At 41.6% G+C, this 22,990-nt stretch overlaps 1 protein-coding gene across 12 annotated transcripts in view; it reads left to right on the top strand.

The window, feature by feature from the left end:
- Window positions 1-22,990, top strand: part of FARS2 (phenylalanyl-tRNA synthetase 2, mitochondrial) — a 514,316-nt gene that overhangs the window by 258,084 nt on the left and 233,242 nt on the right. The gene's annotated exons all lie outside the window — the stretch shown is intronic.

A 22,990-nucleotide genomic window follows, 5' to 3' on the forward strand; every position in this document is an offset into this window, starting at 1 on the left:
TGGTCCCCTCACTGTGGAGGCAATCACAATTTTCGCCAGAGAACTCTGGATTTAAGAGAAGAAAGAGTACTGTCTCTCATCAGTGGCTGAAGCTGTAGGATGCAATGCCTGTGAGCATTGAACGATCATGTTTCTCAACTTTGCACTTGAGGAGCAGAGGTGGCCAGTCTTCAAACAGAGAGGAAGACAGCAGATGCAGAAGAAAAACAGCATGTTTGATATCCAGGGTGTGGTTTTTCCCGAGACTCCCCTTCGGTTCCACCAGCCATTATAATATTATAAACATTTTTATAATAAATTAACCTTTTGCGATTATAAATTTAAGTTTACTTGCCTTTGGCAACCAGAAGAGTCTTTTCTTTTCCACCTAAGTTTTAAGCAAATTAAGACACTGAAACAGGTGAAGGAAAGAGAATGTCAGCTTTATTTCTTCTCGGCTGATTGAATCACGTGGCTTTGCAGCTACATGAAGAGGGCCTGCTCTCCCTCCCTCCCCTCCAGCCCAACCTGGGGAATGGTGGGGTCTGCATAACAAGCATAGTCTCTCAGCCGTCCCAGTGGAGAGCAGGGCAAGAAAGCCTGTTCCCAACTTTCAGGTCCTTTAGTAGATCAGCTCCGCCTCATCCAGAAATGTGGACCAGCAGGTAACTTGCTCCTCCTAGGGAGTACTGAGTTCCTAGCAGGACTCAGTAAAGGGCAGGGTACGGGGTCAGGAGGGTCACTCCAATGGAAGGTTTTTAGCAGATAGAAAACACAAGGCCAGCAGAATGGAGGCACCCCACTGTGAGTTGAAACTAAATCTGAACCTCGACTCTCAAGATTCGTGAATGTCCCAGTGTTGGTCCAACATTCAAACGGGCAGCTAGAGAGAGTGGAGCTGGACACAGCCTCTTAACCGCCGAATTGTCTTCTGTTTACCGTTCTGCGGGCTTCTTCCCCATGTTTTGGTTGGGATCAGTGCGGAAGCTTCCCTGGTTTGTGTCTAGCACCTCCCACCACTGCCTGAGATTCCAGATGGGTATCACTCTGCGGACACCTAGCATATACAAACCTTCATAACGTTACAGCAAGATGCTTGGAGCCTGGAAGGATCTGCTTTGAGGGGAAAGAGCAGATTTAGCTAATAGACATGGCAACTGGTGAGAAAAGTCATCTGCTTCAGTGGTTGATCATTGAGGCATTCATGAAAACAGCTAGATGGAGAATCACTCTGAAAGTTCGTGAACAATAAGATAGCAGGGGAAATCTGACTATAACAATAAATCTTCAGTGTTGCTCTTGGCAATCCAGAGTTTTTCATAGAGAGAGGCTAAAAGGCTAACCGTATATTTAAAGACTGCCCCCCTTTCCTGGATACATGTCTACTGTAAATGGCTTTGATTTTTCAACATAGGATGACTTTGTCCAGTTTTGCACATTTGAGTGCATGCACACTGCTGTTTGGAGTTTTAGATCTTTCTAAAAACTGATTCACATAGACACCTAACCTCTTTAACCCCTTTCTGCCACCTACCTTCTCTGTGAATACAGTGCTTGCAGCCTTTCAAAGACAGAGGTTTCAGAATTTGGCAGCAAAAAAAAGTGATGGCTTCTAACACATTAACAGTATGGTTAACGATAGTAGTTGCTTAACTCTGCCATGCCTGACTAGCTTTCCACTGTTAAGTGTGGTCAAACTGGTAACATTTACTTAGGAACTGGGCACACAAGTTAAAATGTTATGTTCACAACACATTTGGGGTTTGAGGTATTCTCTCCTACATATGTTTTACCTGTTCATTAAAAGGAAGCTCTTAAAAACAAAACAAAACAAAAAAAGTCTGATATTTAGCTCCTGTTGATTTGTAATGGCTGAGAAGGAGTTTGAGACATGTTTCTTTTCATCTCCTTTCAGCTGTTAATTTTGAGTACTTTCATTTATGTCTGTAAAAAGCAGTTTAAAGTGAAAGTCCCCAGACAAGAGTGTGTAATTGGCAGGCTGGGGTGGAAGGCAGGGGCTCCACCTGCTTTTAAGAGAATGTGAAGGGGAAGCAGAGCTGTTCATTGTCAATGGTAATAGCTTTTAGGAGAGGCGGAAATTATAATTTGAGCTTAATTTCTAAATGAGGCTCATTTTCCAGTGTCCCAGCCCACCTCTCAGTGGCCTCCTGGCTAGTGGGTCAGACTGCTGACATGCCATGATGGCACATGAAGAGAAGACTGGAGGGAGCAGAGGGACAAAGGAGAAGCAGAGAGCAGGGGAGAAAAACTTAGAGGTGTATAAGAATTTATTTATAAATGTGTAGCCTGTTAAAAGCTGACCATCCAAATGGGATGTGTGGCCAGAGCATGTGCCCCGCGGGAGGAGAAGGTTTCTTCTTCTTCCCAATTTCAGAATGTCTGGTAAGCAATTGATCGAAAGTTCTGGGTTTTCATATGCAGATAGAGAAAGGGAACAAGGTATGAAGTTTTATTAAAGCAAGGTGTACTTATATGTTTCACAATAAGTTACTAAGTTCCTCTACTTATTATCTAGCACTACAATATATATGCATATTCTAATGGGGAGTTATTAACTCTTTGAAGAGATAAAAGGCAAAGATGTGAAATGTCTTGGAAAGCAAGTGATATATAAGTCAGTGATAGAAACTGTTAAGTGCAGTGTGCACCAAGATAGGAATTTCCACCTGGAGTGTAGGTGATCCCCATGCTGAGACCTAGTATAGTTTTGGAGGCCACATCTCCAAGGGGATCATCCCCCACATGGATTCCTCTCATCAGAATCTTTCTTGTAGTCTTTGTCCTAATTTATTTTTTGTTACCATCGGAGTCTATAAGATGAGCAGATAATTCAGCAAGAACCAAGCTCAGGTAATTGAACACATGGCAGCAGGGACTGAACCACAGGGCCGAACGTGGAGAGGCCTGGAGGGAATCTGTGGATCAGCAGGAGATCTTCTTGGGGAAAGGGGAGCAGAGCTGGCAGGTGGGGCGGGGAAGGCGCTGAAGCCTGCCCAGCAGTGGAGGAAAGCGTGGGTGTGCCCACAGGGAGGGTACGGGCCCAAAGGGTACAGGGCAGAAGGGAGACCGAAATCTGAATTGAAGGCCCTGAAAGGTAAAATTAGGAGATTGGCTCTGGTGGCACCTAAGAGCATGTATGTTTTTGGGCATGGGTTTGAGAAGATTCAGCCAGTGACAGGATGACAGCCAGGCAGCCGTACGCAGGGCGGACTGGATTGGGAAGCTATCCCGCACGGAGAGGTAGAGAGAGTTTGAATCATAGTACTATCATTGGAAATGAGGGGGCACTGAGAAGTCGGAAGACTTTTGGAGGAAGAAACGACAGTATTTAGTGACAAATATAAAGGAAGGAGTCAGCAAACATTTTCCGTAAAGGGCCAGATAGTAAACATGTTGAGTTTTGCGGGCTGGTCTCCAGTTGAGTTTTGTGACTATCTGGCTCTGCCATGGTAGTGTGAAAGCAACCAGGGACAGTACATCCGTGCATGCTCATGGCTGTGTTTGCCCCAAGGGCCAAGTTTGCCAACCCCTAATAGGAGGCATGAAAAACATTTTCAACCTTAGAGAAGAGAAGTAGACATTAGCTAAAAGCTGTTAACCTTGTAGCCAAGATTTCATTTCACCCAATCAGAATTGCTGAGAACACTTTCTTCCTGAGATACTAAACTTCCAGCTTTGCCCAGGTTCTCCTGTCCAGCATTCCTTGGTGTGGAGCGCCAGGGTGACACTGGGTTTGTATATGCAGATAGAGAAAGGGAACAAGTTACGAGGTTTGATTAAAGCAGCGGCCCCTCCGTCTGGTGAGTGGCTCTCGGCTTACACCAGGTAGCTGATGAAAATGTCACACAGAAATCTCAGTGAGCACACTGGGGAAGTGAGCTGTTCCTGGTAGGACACAGTTGGCCCCGGTTTTTACAATTCCAATGCACTTCAGCAGACAAGGGGCAGACTCGATGGGCACAGTACAGGGAAATGGGTTCTTAAGGGTAAGGCGAGAGGTCCCAGCCACTTGTGAGTGGCTTGCTTTTCCAAGGAGTCGATAATGAGGGAGAAAGGGATGTCCAGAGGGTCGTCCGTCTAGCTTGGTGCCAGAGCGGGAGAGCCGTGGAAGCTCAGCAGGAAAGGCTGAGCGTGGGGACTGTGGTCTCCGCAGAAAGTGGGTGGTTTCTTTATGTGGATACCTGCTGGAGTGTGCTGGTTTTTAAAAAACAGGTTACTGGGAAGAGCGTTCTCCACAACACAACATCTATATATACCAACACATAGCATATGCACACTCCTCTACATGTTTATATATACACATCGTTTCTGGTTTATTTTCCTCTTACTCAAAATACATTATGTCGCCCAATTTTGTTTTCTCATTTAATGTGGAGCTCTTTATGGTAGTGCTGACTGTAATTTTAGCTCTACATTTTGTGAGGCCCGCCAGTGTTGGGCTGGGGATTAAGAAGAGTGTCATCTGGATAGATGGCAAGAAGGCAGTACTGCTAGATTTTTATAGGACAACCAAAGGCTGGGGTTTCGAGGGGTTTTTTGTTTGGTTGATTGGTTGGTTGGTTTTTGCTCCCTTTTCTATTTAAACAAAGATTTTGCCTAATTTCATTTTTTTTTTGTTTTTTGTTTTTTTAGTTCAGTGATTCTGTGGATATCTGTAGAGTGAAACGTTATATTATTTTTCCTCAGGGGTGGCAGATGAGTTAGTCTACCCCTTAGGGGAGACTCTGCCTGGTCCCTTTGCCCTCTCCCTGCAGGGCGCCATCCTGGCCTGCCTCCTTCCAGGCAGCCCCGTCAGAGCTGCGGAGCTGATGCAGCCTCTCCCCTTCGGACCTCAGAGAGCATTTCTCCGACCCTTTGTTCTGCCGCAGCCTGGCCTGTCTTCCACCCTAGTCTTTAAGCTCCGGAATGCCCGCCGAACACCCAGGGCCTTGCACATGGTGGGCACACGGTGCCTGTTGAGCGCATGAGAGGGTTGTGAGCTGTTTGCGTGCGGAGTCTGTGTCTGACTCATCTTTGCAGTCCCTGTGCCTGCTAGAGAGCTAGCACACTCCCCAGCGCTGGCCGAGTGAGCAGCGAGTAGGTGAGTGATGAAGCAGTGAGGAGCTTGACCCCATATGTAGTAGAACGGGTTCCCAGCCTTGTTTCTGAGCCCCACCCACCCCGTCTTGTCCTCTTGTCCTTTTGGGGATTCACTGTCAGAGGAGATGAACTCAGGAGGTAATGAGCCCATGAGAGATGAGCTGGTATTTATTAATGGCGGGCAGATGCCTAGGAGTGCCTGTCTGTGCCGGGCTTTACTGGTACGCAGAGGTGGAGCCCCCCGGTGGGCTGGATGTGAGATCTCCTCTCCCTCCCTCAGCAGGGCTTGGGGAGGCCTGAGGATCGGAGCCAGAGTTTTCTCCCGTGCCCTGTCCTGAGCTCAGAGGGGACTGAGCTTCCCTTCTCTCTCAAGACACAGGAAGGAGAAGGAGAGGCCAGATGGCACGAGTGTCCCACACTCTCACGCCAAATTGGTCCAACTTTTAGTCAAACCAGCAAATGAACCGTAGAGGGACAGAAGCAAGAACAGGAAAGAATGATAGATGCCAAGATGAAGATTTTGTATATGACAAGGTATTTAAGGGATCTTGTAGTTTTCCTGCAGAAGAAAAAGAGAAAATGAGGAGAAGGAAAGCATTTGTGCTGTAAGAACTAACCTATAAATTATACTTAAATAACTTCCTCAATAAGCATAAATCATGCAGTTACATAAAATCATTTTGATTTCATTGTGTTCATATTAATACATTTTAATTTTTAGGTGCACATGCCTGAAGGCACAAGGCTCTTAACCATGCAATAATCAAAAAGCTAATTAATCACAAATGGGCAAGTTTCCCAAATAATTTTAGGAATAGTTACAATTAAGAAATAATACCCTGTGCACAAAGTAGAATAAAAATACACAAGCAGACAAGAAACTTCATTACAAGCCATAAAAACCAAAGAGAAAAACAGAAGAGTCTCACTTCCTAAGCCAGGTAATGCCTCTAAATGTATTAGGAGGGATATCAGAGGAAAAGGGTCGTTTCAGAGACCTATGGCCCTAACCATGCCTTTTCTCTCTTTTCCTTGTTAAACTGGTGAATCTTGACTCATGCCTCTGTTATGTTAATGATGTATTCTAGCTTTGAGGGATGTAGAAGTCTCATAAACACCCCTTTTATTTCTCCTAGTGGCTGCTGAGAACCCTAAATAGATTAGGGACAGGTTCAGGGGTAAGATGATACAAGGAACCTCTTTCCATGTGTACACATTCATTAATCAGAACTTTTCACATATAAAGGTTCAACAAGTTTCACATCCATCTAAATAAACAGTTGAGTCCTCTTTTCTCTTTTGTGAGTATATTCCAGAGACTTCAGCCAAATGCTTTGCTATAATCAGAATATGCTTTATCTATGGCATTTTTTGGCTTGCCCTCCCAGTAAATGCAACCACAAGAGATGATAAGAATGGGATGTTAGTCAGCATTCTTTTAGTTCCAAGAATCAGAAACCCAACTAAAGCAAATAAGTAATTTCAATTGTTCACATAATAGGAGGCCCGGGGGGTGGGCTTGCTTCTGATACAGCTGAATTCAGGCCACACAGCTAATTAGAGGGAGAGTCAGTTCTAGAATTGACTTCAGGTCCTCTGACTCCCAGGGCAATGCTCTTTCCATTACCTGGTGCTACCTCTATGCTACCTCAATCAATAGCAGCTGAATTAAAAACAAAATGAAACAAGAAGGGCATGTCTTCTCCTTGGGGCCACTAATAATTTATTCTGATTTTACCTGTCAAGACTCGCATTGTTCATGTTCCTGAAGGAAATTAGCAAAGGCTTTTGGACGTCTTCGTGAAGGAGAAATCATTGCTTTCTACCTCCTTGTATTCTACTTTCTGTCCTAAGCTAAGGTGGATGGTTTTGCCTGTCAGTTATTCGTTCATCCATTTATTCTGAAAACATGATTCAGCATTTCCTAGGTTACAGATGCTGTGCCTGGCACCTGAGATACAAATGTGATGAAGGTACATTGATACATTGATAAAGATACCCGAGATACAAATGTGATAAAGATACCCGAGATACATTGATAATTTGGAGATAAAGGGCAATTCAAGCAGAAGGCCTAGTAAGTGTAAAAATACAAACATTTTCTTGCATTCATTCTTTTCAACAAAAAAATATGTATTAAGCACAAAGTAGGTGACAGGAACTATGTATGCTAGGTGTCATTAGTAGGCATTAAAAAAGTAGAACATAGGTGAGGAACTGCAAATAGTTCACTATGGCAGAAGCACAGGGCACACATGGGAGGATATGGGAGCGAGGGAAAAACGTAGGCTGATGTCCAGTCATCAGACACATTGGAGACCCTGGATAGGTTTGACGCAAGAAAGTGTCCTGGTCCGATTTTCATTCTAGGCACTCCAATTACAGGTGCGTGGATTGGGTTAGAGAGGGCTGGACGGCAGGCTGGAAAACCTGATGGAGGCTGTGGGAATATGTCCTGGGGAGAGGGTGGACACTATGAGGTGGCAGTGGTTGGGACGGAGAGAAACTAGATTCACAAGAGAATCCAGAGGTCAAAATCAGCAAGTCCTACTGACTCATCTAACGTGACAGGTGAGGGAGGGAATGGGGTTCAGACAGTCAGGAACCTTGGTGAACGGCAAGGTCATTACCTGAGACTGGAACTCTGGGGAAAGGAGCAGGGCTGTGTTTGTGTTGTATCCACATTACCTTGAGCAGTGCCTGACATGTAGGAGGGACTCAGTCAATATTTTTGAGTGAATACCTGAATACTACAAACAGGACCATACCAGGAAGTACTAACAAGGGAAGTCATCCTAATTCAGAAGGCCACAGGAGGCCACCTGAAGAAATGATATTTAGCCGAAGGTCGAGAATGATTTGGAGGCAATCAGGGAAAATAGAGAAGTTTGCATTGTTTGTGTTCGACTCTCAAATGCCATCCAGGGTGCCTCTATCTCTTCGTTCTGGGTGCTGCTTCTACCTTTTTCTTTGTTCTTTTTTTTTTCTTTTTAATTATACTTTAAGTTCTAGGGTACATGTGCACAATGTGCAGGTTTGTTACGTATGTATGCATGTGCCATGTTGGTGTGCTGCACCCATTAACTCGTCATTTACATTAGGTATATCTCCTAATGCTATCCCTCCCCGCTCCTCCCACCCCACAACAGGCCCCAGTGTGTGATGTTCCCCTTCCTGTGTCTAAGTGTTCTCATTGTTCAGTTCCCACCTATGAGTGAGAACATGCGGTGTTTGGTTTTCTGTTCTTGCGATAGTTTGCTGAGAATGATGGTTTCCAGCTATATCCATGTCCCTACAAAGGACATGAACTCATCCTTTTTTATGGCTGCATAGTATTCCATGGTGTATATGTGCCACATTTTCTTAATCCAGTCTGTCACTGATGGACATTTGGGTTGATTCCAAGTCTTTGCTATTGTGAATAGTGCCACAATAAACATACGGGTACATGTGTCTTTATAGCAGCATGATTTATAATCCTTTGGGTATATACCCAGTAATGGGATGGCTGGGTCAAATGGTATTTCTAGTTCTAGATCCTTGAGGAATTGCCACACTGTCTTCCACAGTGGTTGAACTAGTTTATAGTCCTGTCAACAGTGTAAAAGTGTTCCTATTTCTCCACATCCTCTCCAGCACCTGTTGTTTCCTGACTTTTTAATGATTGTCGTTCTAACTGGTGTGAGATGACATCACACTACCTGACTTCAAACAAGGCTACAGTAACCAAAACAGCATGGTACTGGTACCAAAACAGAGATATAGACCAATGGAACAGAACGGAGCCCTCAGAAATAATACCACACATCTACAACCATCTGATCTTTGACAAACCTGACAAAAACAAGAAATGGGCAAAGGAGTCCCTATTTAATAAATGGTGCAGGGAAAACTGGCTAGCCATAAGTAGAAAGCAGAAACTGGATCCCTTCCTTATACCTTATACAAAAATTAATTCAAGATGGATTAAAGACTTAAATGTTAGACCTAAAACCATAAAAACCCTAGAAGAAAACCTAGGCAATACCATTCAGCACATAGGCGTGGGCAGGGACTTCATGTCTAAAACACAAAAGAAATGGCAACAAAAGCCAAAATTGACAAATGGGATCTAATTAAACGAAAGAGCTTCTGCACAGCAAAGGAAACTACCATCAGAGTGAACAGGCAACCTACAGAATGGGAGAACATTTTTGCAATCTACTCATCTGACCAAGGGCTAATATCCAGAACCTACAAAGAACTCAAACAAATTTACAAGAAAAAAACAAACAACCCGATCAAAAAGTGGGCAAAGGATATGAACAGACACTTCTCAAAAGAAGACGTTTATGCAGCCAACAGACACATACAAAAATGCTCATCATCACTAGCCTTCAGAGAAATGCAAATCAAAACCACAATGAGATGCCTCTACCTTTTTCTACTCCTGGCATTGCCTCGTGGCCTTCTGTTCCTGAACCTCTTCTGTGTGTTCACGGAGGCAGCAGGTTGGCCAGGGTGATAAGAATGGTAACGTCATAGTAACTACTGTTTATTAAGTGTTTAGTTTCCCGATCTCTTTCAGCAGCCCTCAGTCACAGAAAATGAGTGCTGAGTTCTTAGTTTATTGCTGTCTAAGTGGGCATGTAGGCCCTAGTCAGGGTCCTGCCAGGTTCCCAGGGAGGGGAGGCTTTCTATACCACTGCAGATCACAACAGTTCAAGAAAAAAATGACTTTATGAGGTATTTTTAGGTTATTTAAAAAAACAAAACAACAACAACAAAAAAAAACACTATTGATCCAGCCAAATGCACTGTTGTATCTCTTCATTGGGGATTTGTGTTCTCCATGATATACAGAAGGTTTGAGGATACTTAAGGAAAATATACAATGTAGTAAAGTAGGGAAAAAATAGAAAATTAACATAAAAATCAGGACATATATATATGATAAAGTGAATCTCGGAATGTGCCAGATGTGTTGTAGTTTAAAGAAATATTCTGTGTATTACAGATTCACAAATATGCAGCCAAACCCTTAAATGAAACATAAGTAATCTGCCAGCCACCTAGTTAAAACAAGTTTTGTGAATTATGAAATTCTTTCCAAGTACACATTTCTAATGGAAGGAAATGTACTTTAGAGGAACATTAAAAAGACAAAATTCTTGATCGTCTCAGAAATGTGGATAGCCTTGTCTTGCATAGTCATTCTGTAATAGTAATTGGGACTTGCCTAATTTCATTTATTATTTAGAGAGGCTTGGCTGCATTTAAAAGTCTAAACATTCATGAAAATCTGTTCTAAATTTCTAAAAGTTTTTCAGTATGAATTTAAAGTTGGGACATTCTGGGCTTAGGGAATTCACCCCACAGTTGGCTGAATGATTCTTGCCGAAACACAAAGTAATCATGGTTTTAGTTTGTAAAGTAGCTATTGCTGTGAGCAGCTCTACCTGGTGAAGAGTATTTTCTCTGAAATTGACAACAACTCTCTTTCCAAATGTTCCACTACAGTCTTATACTGACATCCCTTGACATCCCTATGGGTACGGTCATGAGATTCAAATTGTACATTCTTAATCTTCCCCCAAAATGACATCTGTGGCTTTTTTCTTTTTCTTTCTCTTTCTTTCTTTTTCTTTTTCTTTTTCATTTCATTTCTTTTTTTTTTTTTTTTTAAGAGATGGAGTCTCGCTCTGTTGCCTAGGCTGGTGTGCAGTGGCATGAACTATAGCCTCAACCTCCTGGGCTCAAGTGATCATCTTGCCTCAGCCTCCCAAGAAGCTGGGAGTACAGGTGCATGCCACGCCTGGCTAAATGTCCCCCCCCCCCGCCCCCCACCAAGAGATGGGGTCTTACTGTTGCCCAGACTGGTCTTGAACTCCTGATCTCAAGTGGTCATCCTGCTTCTGCCTCCTGAGTAACTGGGATTACAGGGATACGCCTTCAAGCAAAACTCCATCTGTGGCTTTTAATTAAAGATGGACATATTGTAATATGTGTGGACATAGGAAAATAATAGCAAATAGTAAAATTGAAAGAGGTACATCATAATAAAATATGAAAGAGGACAGTAGTAATAAAAACTTTTTTGTAGTTCTGGAAATAAGGTGACACCGCACTGCTACTCAGAGATGACGAATGAAGCTTACTTGAAGTCCCATGAAACTTGCCAATAGGAATATTTCTCATGGTGTACTATGACCATGTGGAACAAAAACTCTAGGTCCTAGACTCGGACAATAACTATGTATAGTCATTTCATGGGGATATTGCCGTTTTAGAAAAAGTAATTAGTGTTTGAAACCTGATTCAGCATTTTTTTATTTTTATTTTTATTTTTTGAGACAGTCTCCCTTTGTCACCCAGGCTGGAGTGCAGTGATGTGATCTTAGTTCACTACAGCCTCCATCTCCTGGGTTCAAACATTTCTTGTGCCTGAGCTTTCCAAGTAGTTGGGATTATAGATGTGTACCACCACGCCCAACTAATTTTTGTATTTTTAGTAGAGAGGGAGTTTTGCCATGTTGGCCAGGCTGGTCTTGAACTCCTGGCTTCAAGTGATCCACCTGCCTTAGCCTCCCAAAGTGCTGGGATTATAGGCATGAGTCACTGTGCCCAGCCCAGCATTTGATTTTGACTGTGTGTTTTAGACATTGATAATTTTATAGGACTTTAATCAGGTTTATACCTGATACATCTTAAATTTAATGTATGATTTAGCATATCATTTTAAAATAAAAATAGCAGAAAAATATTTTAAGTGGGTTTATGTTTAGTAATTTATGTCATGTTAATTACATTTGTTACAGTGCTCAACTTCAAGACGCACAGTTCTATGTCTGTAATTTAGTTTGCTGTCTGTGTTAGGGTAATTAAGCATGAGCTGCTGCAACAGAAAAAACATCTCAAAACCTCAGTCACTTAGAACAACAAGGTTATGTCTTGTTCTTGCAAATGCTCTGAGCCTGCAGTGGTTGACCCCTCCATGTGGTAACTCAGCATAGCCAGCCAGGCCCCTTCCAGACTGTGGCAGTGCCAGCCCAATGCTAGTTCTGGGGTCAGGGAACAGAAGCATGGAATCATCACACCAGCTCTTGAATGTCTCTGCCCAGAAGGGACACACTTTCACACATACTTTATTGGCTACAATGAGTCACATAGCCCCATTAGACTACAGAGGGACTAGAAAGTGTAGCACAAGGAATATTTGTTTAACAATATGTTCTCTGCCATGCCATCTTGGAAGTAATTGACAGCAACAGTAACGGCAACAACAACCAAAAGGGTTTTCAGTAGTATAGGTTCTCTGTAGTTTGTAAATGGATTTTAATTATAAATTTTATTTGATTAATGTGCATAGTTGACACAGCCACAGAAGCAGAGTGGTGTAAAGAAAGCTCTGGGGACCTAGGGACCTGGGCACCTTTCTGATTATGGTGCTATTCTGTGTTACCTAATTTTTCAAATTTGTGTTTGTCACTTAAACTCTTTCACCTATTTTCTACTCATTTGCAAAATAACTAGATCATGCCTAAGATCCCTTATAACTCCAAAGTTTTTAAATTTCTTTATTCCACTCAAGCTCTGACCATAGGTATAATGTTATAAGGGGGCTCTATATTGAAAGAGAACCTATAAAAGAGCTGTGTAACTTTGCAATATAACTTTGCATTTTTTGATTAACCAAGGATATAATTTGTTTACTCAGGAACCCCCCAGTTTAAATTTTTCAATTCCAGCTTCAGTGGTGCGCATGCTACTCTAAATCTTGTGAATTCATTGAAGATGTATCTGTCCACTGCTGCGTATAAGCGTTTTGCAAGATGCTTGGGGTATAAAAATGAGTAGATCTAGTAGGATGTAATTCTGGAGAAACTAATCTTCTAGCCTTAGAGACAAAAGTTTAGACAGATGCATTCATTATGCTTTGGGAAGTACTGTGGTGGTATGGAATATGAGCATGAATGGAATAAGAGTGTCTGTGCTTGGCACAGCTTGGAAGATGGAAAGGGCTCTCTGAGCTGAATTTCAAAGAATGGTATGAGTGAGTTTGGAAAAAAGAACAAAGGTATAAAAAAAGCACAGTCTATGAGGAAGAACATCAAGCATTTTATTAGTGCTGGAGCTACACTGTCTATAGCCACTGGCCACATGTGGCTAGTGAACACTTGAAATACGGCTTGTTCCAATGGATATTTGCTTTAAGTATAAATGTATACTGAGTTTCAGGCATGGTGGCTCACTGCCTGTAATTCCAGCACTTTGGGAGGCCGAGGCAGGCGGATCCACTTGAGTTCAGGAGTTTGAAACCAGCCTGGCCAATATGGAGAAGCCCTGTCTCTACTAAAAATACAAAAATTAGCCTTGTGTGGTGGCATACGCTTGTAATCCCAGCTACTGGGAGGCTGAGGCAGGTGAATCGCTTGAAGCTGGGAGGTAGAGGTTGCAGTGAGCCAAGATCGCACTACTGCACTCCAGCCTGAGAGACAAGAGTGAGACTCCATCACAAAAAAAAAAAAAAAAAAAAAAATGTATATACATATATACACACACAACATACACACACACTGGGTTTCAAAGACTTTGTTCAAAAAAAGGAATGTAAAATATCTCATAATTTTCCAAATTAAATACATGGTGAAATGAGTGTTTTAGATACATAGTATTAGGTAAAGTATATTAATAAAATCAACTTTGCCTGTTTCTTTTCACTTTTTAAATGTAGCTAGAACATTTTTAAAATTTCCTATTCAAGTTACACTCTAGCATAGCCCAGCCCAATAGAAATATAATGTAAGTCCCCGCCTTGGCCTGGGCTGTGCTAGAGCATAACTCGTACAGGAAGGTGTGGTAGGAGTTGATGGTGCAGAGAGTGGCAGAAATAGGGTGTGTTAAGTCTTGGGTGCTGTTCTCTAAGCAGACTCAGAATAAGGTGTTTAAACTGGTGAATTTTAAATATGAGAGTCATGAGGTCATGTTTGCATTTTACTTAGCTCTAGGCCGTGTGGGTGATGGTACAACAGGCTCTAAGGCAGAGGCTGGGGTACTGATCGAAAGGCTGTTGTTACTGTATCCAGGGAGCAAATATGAGGGGTTGCTTAAGGGCAGTGGCTATAACTATGGTGATCAGGATTTGGAGCTTGAAGCAAGTAGTCAAATATGACTCTTGGATTCCTGTTTTGGGTGACAGGTGGGCAGTTGTGTCACAAAACTGAGATTCTGAATTTCAGAGAAGTAGACTATGTATCAGGAAGAATAAACAGTGAGTTCCGTTTTGGAAATGTTGATATAACTTGGATGTGGCATATTCAAAAGAAGTTACGGTAGATGAATGAAGTTTTGGAAGGATGTCAGAGCTAGAGAAATATATCTGGAAGTGATCAGGTGGTGGCTAAAACAGTGAAATTCTATGAGAATATAGAGTGAGAAGTATAGGAAGCAGAAATAGTTGCTGGAAGAACATTGACTTTTAAGAAAGGACCAGAGGAAAATATATGAATGTATATGGCTATGATTGATTACATATGTTTAAATACCCATCACTGATTCCATCAAGGGTCACTAATATTTATTATAATTAATGTTGAAAGTATAGCGTTTCTATTATTAGTAATGTGAGTGTTGGCATCAAGCAAGAAATATATTTTTTCATAATTACTTCATAGTTTTAAATAATTATATTACATTTCTAACTAATAATTCCTAATAAAATTGATGTCTGCTTTTGTTAATATTAGCAGCAAAACTAATTCCTTATGAAATCTAAGAATTTCTAAGGCAAACAGAAGCTTTGTAGTGGTTACAGTAGCAGCACTTGCAATTTTGTTGGATGTATAGAAGATTTTCAAATTAGTGTGAACTGATATAATTCTTGAGGTTTTAAGGAGCCAGTTTGCACAAAATAGGTGATAATTTTGTGGTAAAATTTTACTTCTAAAATGCTTTAGAAGGCAGCTTTGGAATCAGAGGCTAGGGGCTCTTGTCAATGTCAGTGAAAGTAATTTAATAGAATGGTGTGGTAGAAGCCAGATTGCAGCTACATTTAATTGCATTGAGGAGTAAATGAGAGTTGAGGGAGTGGAAACCATGACTGTAGATTACTCTTTAAGAAGCTTGTCCAGAAACCAAGAAGTAAAGTATGCCAGAAGGGGTACCAGTCACGGAGGGTTTTGTTGTGATAGGGGAGTTTTAAACATGTTGATTGGTTGAAGAAAGAGGTCATGGTTTTAGACAGACTGCTGAGTGAGGACTGAGAACAAAAATAAGGCTATTAATTTCTGTACTCCCAACAAGGGCAAGGAAGAAGATGTATCTAATAAAAGAGCAGTTCTGTATTCCAAGTATCCATTTTCTTTAACTACACTCTTAAAGGCAGTATGACTCTGAGTCCAGTCCCCTATGCAATTAAAATAATAACAGTAAAATAAAACAAACATCCCCTTATGTCATTGAATTTATGACATTGGTTCCATTGTGCCTCACTCATGGCTTGCGGTGTGATCTTAATAACAAACTCTATTGAGAAAGTGGTTGACGTATCTATTCGTAATATTATTGTGTTGCTTTGAATAGCCAAATTAGAAGAGAGAATTCAAGCTCAGAAGTTTTAGCAGTGACCTTTGATGACTTCCTTAAAATTCGACTTTGCTTCATGTCAGATGGATTGGGGTCTCCCTGCTGAACAGTTCCGCCCAGTTCCCTACAACGCACTTTTTCAGGGGTGGTAACCAGTAGTACCCTCTCTTGGCCTGAAACTAAGGAGGAACCTGCTACACCCTAGGGTGAGCAAGACCTGAGGATCATAAGTTTAGTTCCAAGACTGGGTTTGAACTGAATTTGGGCGCATGTTGGGTTGATTTTTTTTTTGGGTTAATAATGTTATTATTTCTAGGTTCCTGAGGCCTCCGTGTGGGCATTTAAAAAGAGGCTGTAATTACACCTGGTGATCAGATATTCACAACTTCCCACTGGAGTCTCGCTCTTGCTGGGAATAGCCACATGTAGTTCAGAGCTGCCCAGTTAGGAAACTGCTTGTGTCTTGCTTTCTTAGACTTGCATAGTTATTTCTTTCTATTTGGCAGTGTGTGAACAAAGTGACCTGTCCTGTTACAGGACATACTCTAAAAATTATTGTTAAGAAAAACTTCAATCATTCCACAAAATATGGAGAATAATAAGAAACACCCTGTTCACATCACCAGCTTAAGAAAGAAGACGTTACAGATACAAATTAAGCCTGTTGTCTACCCTCCTTCCCCTGGCATCAGCGTATGGAAGTCTTGACTACCTTTTTGCCAACATTTTTCATTGTCAAACTGACACATTTGCCAATCTGATGAGTGAAAAATGATGAAGCCATATTTTTCGAATTATCCTTGGAGTTCCTGAGAAAAATAACACATGAAGGACACATTCTCAAAGAAATATAGCCCCAAAAGGAAGTAAAATATTGATTAAAAATTCATGGTAAATTTATTAAAATTGAAAATCAGAGAATATTGACGTGTGTGTGTGTGAGTGAATCAGAATATTTTTAATGTCCTGTTGGATTGTGATTGGTTGCTGAAATGATGGATTTGGATGCTACCCCCAAAAGAATCAGGGTAGGCTTCTTTTGACAGGTGTTATTTAACAACAAGAGTGATAGTCTTGTTCCTGCCTCTTTCCTGATAAAATTGCACTACAGATGAGCTCTGGTTCTTAGAAGCTTTTTTGCATACTTGTAGGAGTTCTTAGAAATCCTTCGTTTCCCTTTTAAATTATTTTTGTATTTATATTATGTTTGGTTCTGTTTTTTAACTTTCAAAGAGCATATTTCTGAAAGAGTTGAATCCTAGAGGCTTGAAGAAGATCCTGATGATTTCTTTTGAGGTTTTATGTAAGATTTAGGTTTTGGTGCTGCCAGGCAGTGGGAAATTGTGTACCGACATCTGATAACATTCAGTATTTAGAATACCAGTTGGCAGTTGACACTCAAATTGAGAAGCTGTGTTCAATATATGATACTTGTCTTTTTCTACTAAGAAAAAAAAAAAAAAAAGATGAGGATAGCCCCTAAAGCTGCTGGACTGTGAATGTATGAAGGGAAAGCAGGGACTCTTTATTTCCTGTTGTATCCCCATACTGGTGCAGTGTTGATGTGTACATAGATAGTACTCACTAAATAGCTGTCAGATGAATACACACCAGAGTTACCTCTATTTTCTTCCTGTAGTAGAAAGCCGCTGCTTGAACAAAGAATTATAAAGCTGGAAAAGCTCTTCTGACTAAGACCCAAGACTCTAGCTATGCAAGAAACTAACTAAAATTTGGGTACAGACAAGACTACATACGATTGTCAGTCTTAATTATAGGGACTTGCAGAACTCATGGTTATACAACCTCTCTGGGTAACCTGTTTCAGTGTGTAGGTCCTTAGACATTCAAGGATTTTCTTTTCTCATATTTTAACCAAAGTCGTGCTTATTGAACCTTTGCACTGTTGAAGAACATTATCTTTTTTATAACTGTTTATAAGTGGTTGAGTCTCTACAAATCTCCTCCTCTAGAACTTAAGTGAAAAGTATATAATCGGCCGGGCGCGGTGGCTCACGCCTGTAATCCCAGCACTTTGGGAGGCCGAGGCTGGCGGATCACAAGGTCAGGAGATCAAGACCATGGTGAAACCCCGTCTCTACTAAAAATACAAAAATGAGCCGGGCGCGTTGGTGGGCGCCTGTAGTCCCAGCTACTCGGGAGGCTGAGGCAGGAGAATGGCGTGAACCCAGGAGGCGGAGCTTTCAGTGAGCCAGGATCGCGCCACTGCACTCCAGCTTGGGTGACAGAGCGAGACTCCGTCTCAAAAAAAAAAAAAAAGAAAAGTATATAATCAGTGAGCAAAAATATTTTTATAGGACAAGGATAAAATGTCATTGACCATAAGAGTTTGGTACCATTCAGAGGTTATGTAACTTCGGTGACTCCAGATTCCTCTTGTGTACCAGACTGTTAGGGCTGATTAATAGTCAGGATAGTCTAGGCTTGCTACTGTGCTAACAGATAAACCCCCTGAAATTTAAGTGACTTAATTCATTGATGCTTTATTTCTCAGTCAGAGAGAGACCAGTGTCGAGTCCACCATGCGCAGTCAAGCTCTGGAGCATATGGCCACCAAGGTCCTCACAGCAAGGGAAGAGAGCGTTGCAGGGTCTCCCAAGCCCAGACCTGGAAGGGGCTCTCAATCTGTCTGTCTGCCTGTCTGTTTAGATGCCACTAGCAAGAGGAAGGTCATGTGGCCCCAGTCTGTCTGCAAGGGGGTTAGGATGTACAGCTTCCTCTGTGACCACGAGAGGAGAATGTGGTTTTCATATAGCATCTTCTGTCATGTAGGTCATTCTTACTGGCTCAGGTGTGACTGGACAAAGTTTGTTGATGAAAGGGACAGCCTGCATCATTGTTCCACAGATAAATATACCGATTTGGTTTGCCTCATTAGCACATTTTGTTACAGAAGTTTCATGTGCTCGGACCAGCGGAAGTATGTTTTTGGCTTTGCCAACCAATATCTTATTTTTATCCATCGCTATTCAATGTCCTTTTAAGTTCCTCCTCCATCTGTTTTCTTTCTTATGTTCCATAGCCATGGCTAAAAGATACATTGGATTCGCTTGGGAAGAGTGAGCCATTTTCTTGACTAACTGGATGAATTTTTTGGCAAGATTTAACATTAGAAGGAAAACAATAAAAATAGAGAAATTGGACCTATTTAACCCAAATTATCTCTTTCATTTTTTCTTTCTTCATTATTTCTACTTAGTTTAACATGATGTGCTACTCTAATTTGGGCCAGGAACAAAGTACTTAAATATTTCAAGTATTTGTTTGTTAGCTAGAGGCATAAGGAGACAAGGCCAGATACGGGATCGAACAAAACAGAAAGGAAAAGAGAACTGAGTGAAGCCATTTGGGATGAGAGGAGGAGAGAAGGAAGGTTGAAGTAAAACATAGTGATAACCATTGCATTCAATGTGCTGGACTCAGTGGAAGTAAACTCCTAGAATAGTTTTATTTTTTACATCACTGCCTTCACGGAGTTCTGCCAGAGTCTTCCTCAGTCAGAGTGAAATTTCAAGAGATCTTGTAACTTTCCTGGTCATTTTCATGACCAGTCCAGTCTAATGGCAAAGCTTCCATCTTCCATCTAATTTAAAGCTTCTTTCCCTCCTCTGGCTCAGGACACCTGCACACGCGTAGAAGCTTGTGGTATGGTGGTGGTGAGCTGGGAGGAAGGGGAAGAAAGGATCGAGAGGGAGGAGAGAAGTAGGGCAAGGACAACAGAGGGCTTTTTTGACTGGTAGAGTTGGAATCCACCAGCATGGGTGTGACCAGTAAGTATACAGATGCTATCTTTTTTTTTTTCTCATGGGAGTGCTTTGGTGGATTTCTTGGAGATTTCCCATTAGTGACTTTGGATTGGAGGCCTGGGCCTGGGTGATGTCATATCTGGCTGGTGGTTGGGTCCCTGCTCAGGGTCTCTGTATTCAGTGGTCTACCTGTGGGCTGTTTCTGCTGCGGTCGGCTCAGCCGCTGCATCAGACCTCGTGCATAGGGTGCTTTTCATGGAGGTTCACAGACAGCTGCTGCATGCTCAGGTGCCAGTCCAGGCTACAGCAAACTCACAATTCTTCTACTGTTATCTAGCACACTTTCTGTGTGTGTGTGTTTTCTCACCTGCACAACTATAGCCTTTTCCATTTTGTCTTTACCCTTCAGGGTTTTTCGGGTATGGATGATGGTTAGTCTCTAGGTCCCTCAAATCCAAGGAGACACATGCCAAGTTCTCCATGTGGTTTCCCAAATCCCCCTACTTCTTTGATGGGAGAGCCACTGTCTCTTTTCCCTAGGAGTAAGGGAAAGGCAATTATCTCATGATAATTTTTCAAAGGGTTCATGTTTCCAAGAACATGATGAATTCTTAGTTTTTACCAATACAGCATAAAGGGGAGTGATGAGAAGACTGGTCTCACTGTTTCAGAGTTTGCCCAGCATCTATTCTTTTTAGCCTTTGGAACCTCTGCTGACAATAGATAATGTACCACTTAACATTCTACTCATATTCACATCTTTTGAGATAACAGTGATACCTATGGGAAGGAAATATTAAGGTGAGCAATCCGTAAGACATTAAAAGCAATGAGACCCATAGGAGAGAGGGAACTTGGAAGAGGATGTATGCTGGATTTCAAGGATTAAGGGCATATGTGGGAAAGAGGAATTGTGAGGGCACTGAGTGCCTGACTACAGAGTGAGCTGGTCATGTAGAGGCTCTTGGTTTCCTGGGCAGAGGAAGCTACAGGGAATCCTAGAACCCCTAAGCAGAATAAAAGCTACTGTGTAAACATGAGAAGATTTAGAGAAGATGTATTAGTATAGGATATGAGCGATTTGTTCACAGTGAACATTCAGTGACAAATCCCAAGTTAAAAGCAGAGCATATTCATTGCTACTTTATGTGTTTGTATCTACACAGAACTGTATAATGATAATACTTACCAGTACCTTTGTAATCCTTCCTTTGCACCAGGCCCTTTTCTGAGCCCTTTCCCTGTAATAACTGATTTAGGCCTTATAGCAGCTCTAGGAGGTAAGTACTGCCAATTATTCTTACTTGACAAATGGCGAGTTTGAATCAAAGAGATTCAATAACTTGTCCAGCATCACCAGCCAGTGAATGGTATAGTCAGGATTAGTCTAGCTCCAGGGTCTGTGCTCTTAACCTGTCTACTCTTTTGATAGGTAAATAGCGTGTGATTAAGCTAACTGTATAGCTATGCTTATAGGACAGGAAGAGGCTGCGGCTTACCTAGAGCCCAGTTTTCCTCTGAGAAGGAAAGCAAACCCTGGTGACTCTACAGTAGGTTTTTGCCACTGGCCTGAGACCGCTGTGTTCTACTTTCTACTAAAGAGCAGACATTGCTTCTTGGGGAAACCCTGAGCAGGGAATGGCCAATAAATAGGCCTTTGTAGAACGCAAAAGGGCAGTGTTCCTTCTTTCCTTGGGCAGTCGCTTTCCTCTGAAATTCCTGGGAAGGGAATGGCTGCCAACATACAGCCTCTGCTTCCCAGGAGATTCATCTCTTCTTGGCTTCTGCATTCTTCCCAGCAAGCAGAGCTCCCCCATAAGAAAACTCTCATTTTCTATGTTGATAGAAAAAAATCCATTTGGTATATTTTTAATATTATTAGTGGTTTATTGTTATGGTTAGATTATTATTCCATCCCTGGCTTTCCTGCTGTGGGGAATCAGTAGCTGGTATTTGGTAACGTTGCCGGCTGTTACATATTTCATAACACAGTGAATGAACAGTGCCCCTTCAGGACTGTGTTGGGACGTGATTCATGCATTTCCAGGTTTTATTGTAAGTAGTTGCACACAGCTGAGAGGCTCAGGCCCTGGAGAATTGCAGAGTGGCATTGACCACATGCCTCTAATCAACCTCTGATTACTGTAGCTTCATAAGGGATGTGCCCTCCAGTAGCAAACACTTCGTTAGAGTTAAGTCTTATAAAGAAAACTGTGTGAGTGTCAATGAGGGGAACAGAATCTAGTAGATTAAGATTTAAAAATAAGGAGCGAAAAGCAGCTCAAAGAGCTTACCTAGGTTTTAGTTACTTGCCCTTAAGATACTTGGGAATAGACTGGATCAAGATGTTTAACTTTCTCTCAGAAATTTTGTGTGTTAATAATTAACTGGGCTTCAGCCAAGGAGTTATAGAGGCCACTGAATTTTGTGTTTGGGCAAATATGAAAAGATGCCTTTTCTCTTAGTGTAGATAGTTGGTAAAATAGATGTTGTAACAGGAAGACCACAAATGTGCAACTCAATAAATTTTACACTACTGGAGCAAACTGAGGGAGAAAACAGAAGTCTTTACAAGGTAATCCTATTGATTTGTTTTCTTTTTGGAAAGGTTGAAGAATATTTCTGCAGCAGTGAAACTACTTAATTAGTATCTGTCCAATAAGATTCAATGATTGACTCCAATAAGATTGAATCCAATAAGATTCAAGTATCTATTCAATAAGTATCTATTCAACAAGTATCTATTGAATAAGATTCAAGATTCAGTGATACAGTGTTTCCTGTATTGATAAGTGAGAGTGGTGCTCCAGGGCGACAGCTAAAGCATAAAAGGTAGAAGTTAGAGATAGGGGTTTCTCAGATTCCTCTCAGTGCTCAAGTGGAAGGAAAGAGTTGTCTCTCAGTTGCTTTTCCTTTGGGAGTGGGATGCAGTTTGATTTTCTAGTTTGTTTTTAAATGTCATCTTTTAATTATATTTTGGATAATGATGAAGAGAGATGAAATTTGGTTATGAGAATAAATCTTAAAAGGCTCAGTGACTCCTTTATCTACTGCTTAAAACAACTCCCTCTAGTAAAGAGTATTTCATTAATAGTCATTACGTGGGAATTATGGAATTAGAGCAGCTGACATCCCTTTTATCATTCATATATTTAAGTGACAGTGGCATCACTTACTCTAAATTAAGTTCCTTTCCTGGTTAAAAAATTATAACAGTGTGACAAGAAATAGAGCACTATTAACTTTTATTTTGGAAAGCGATTTTTCTATTGGAGAGATGAAAGTCACTATTATGCCTGGTTTCTTTTTTCTTTTCTTTTCTTTTTTATTTTTCTTTGAGACGGAGTTTTGCTCTTGTTGCCCAGGGTGGAGTGCAATGGCATGATCTCGGATCACTGCAACCTCTGCCTCCTGGGTTCAAGCGATTATCTCGCCTCAGCTTCCCCAGTAGCTGGGATTACAGGCGCCCACTACCACATCCAGTTAATTTTTGTATATTTAATAGAGATGGGGTTTCACCATGTTGGCCAGGCTGGTCTCAAACTCCTGACCTCAGATGATCCACCCGCCTCGGCCTCCCA

The sequence above is a fragment of the Papio anubis genome, chromosome 6 (genome assembly GCF_008728515.1).
Source record: "Papio anubis isolate 15944 chromosome 6, Panubis1.0, whole genome shotgun sequence".
Lineage (NCBI taxonomy): Eukaryota > Metazoa > Chordata > Mammalia > Primates > Cercopithecidae > Papio > Papio anubis.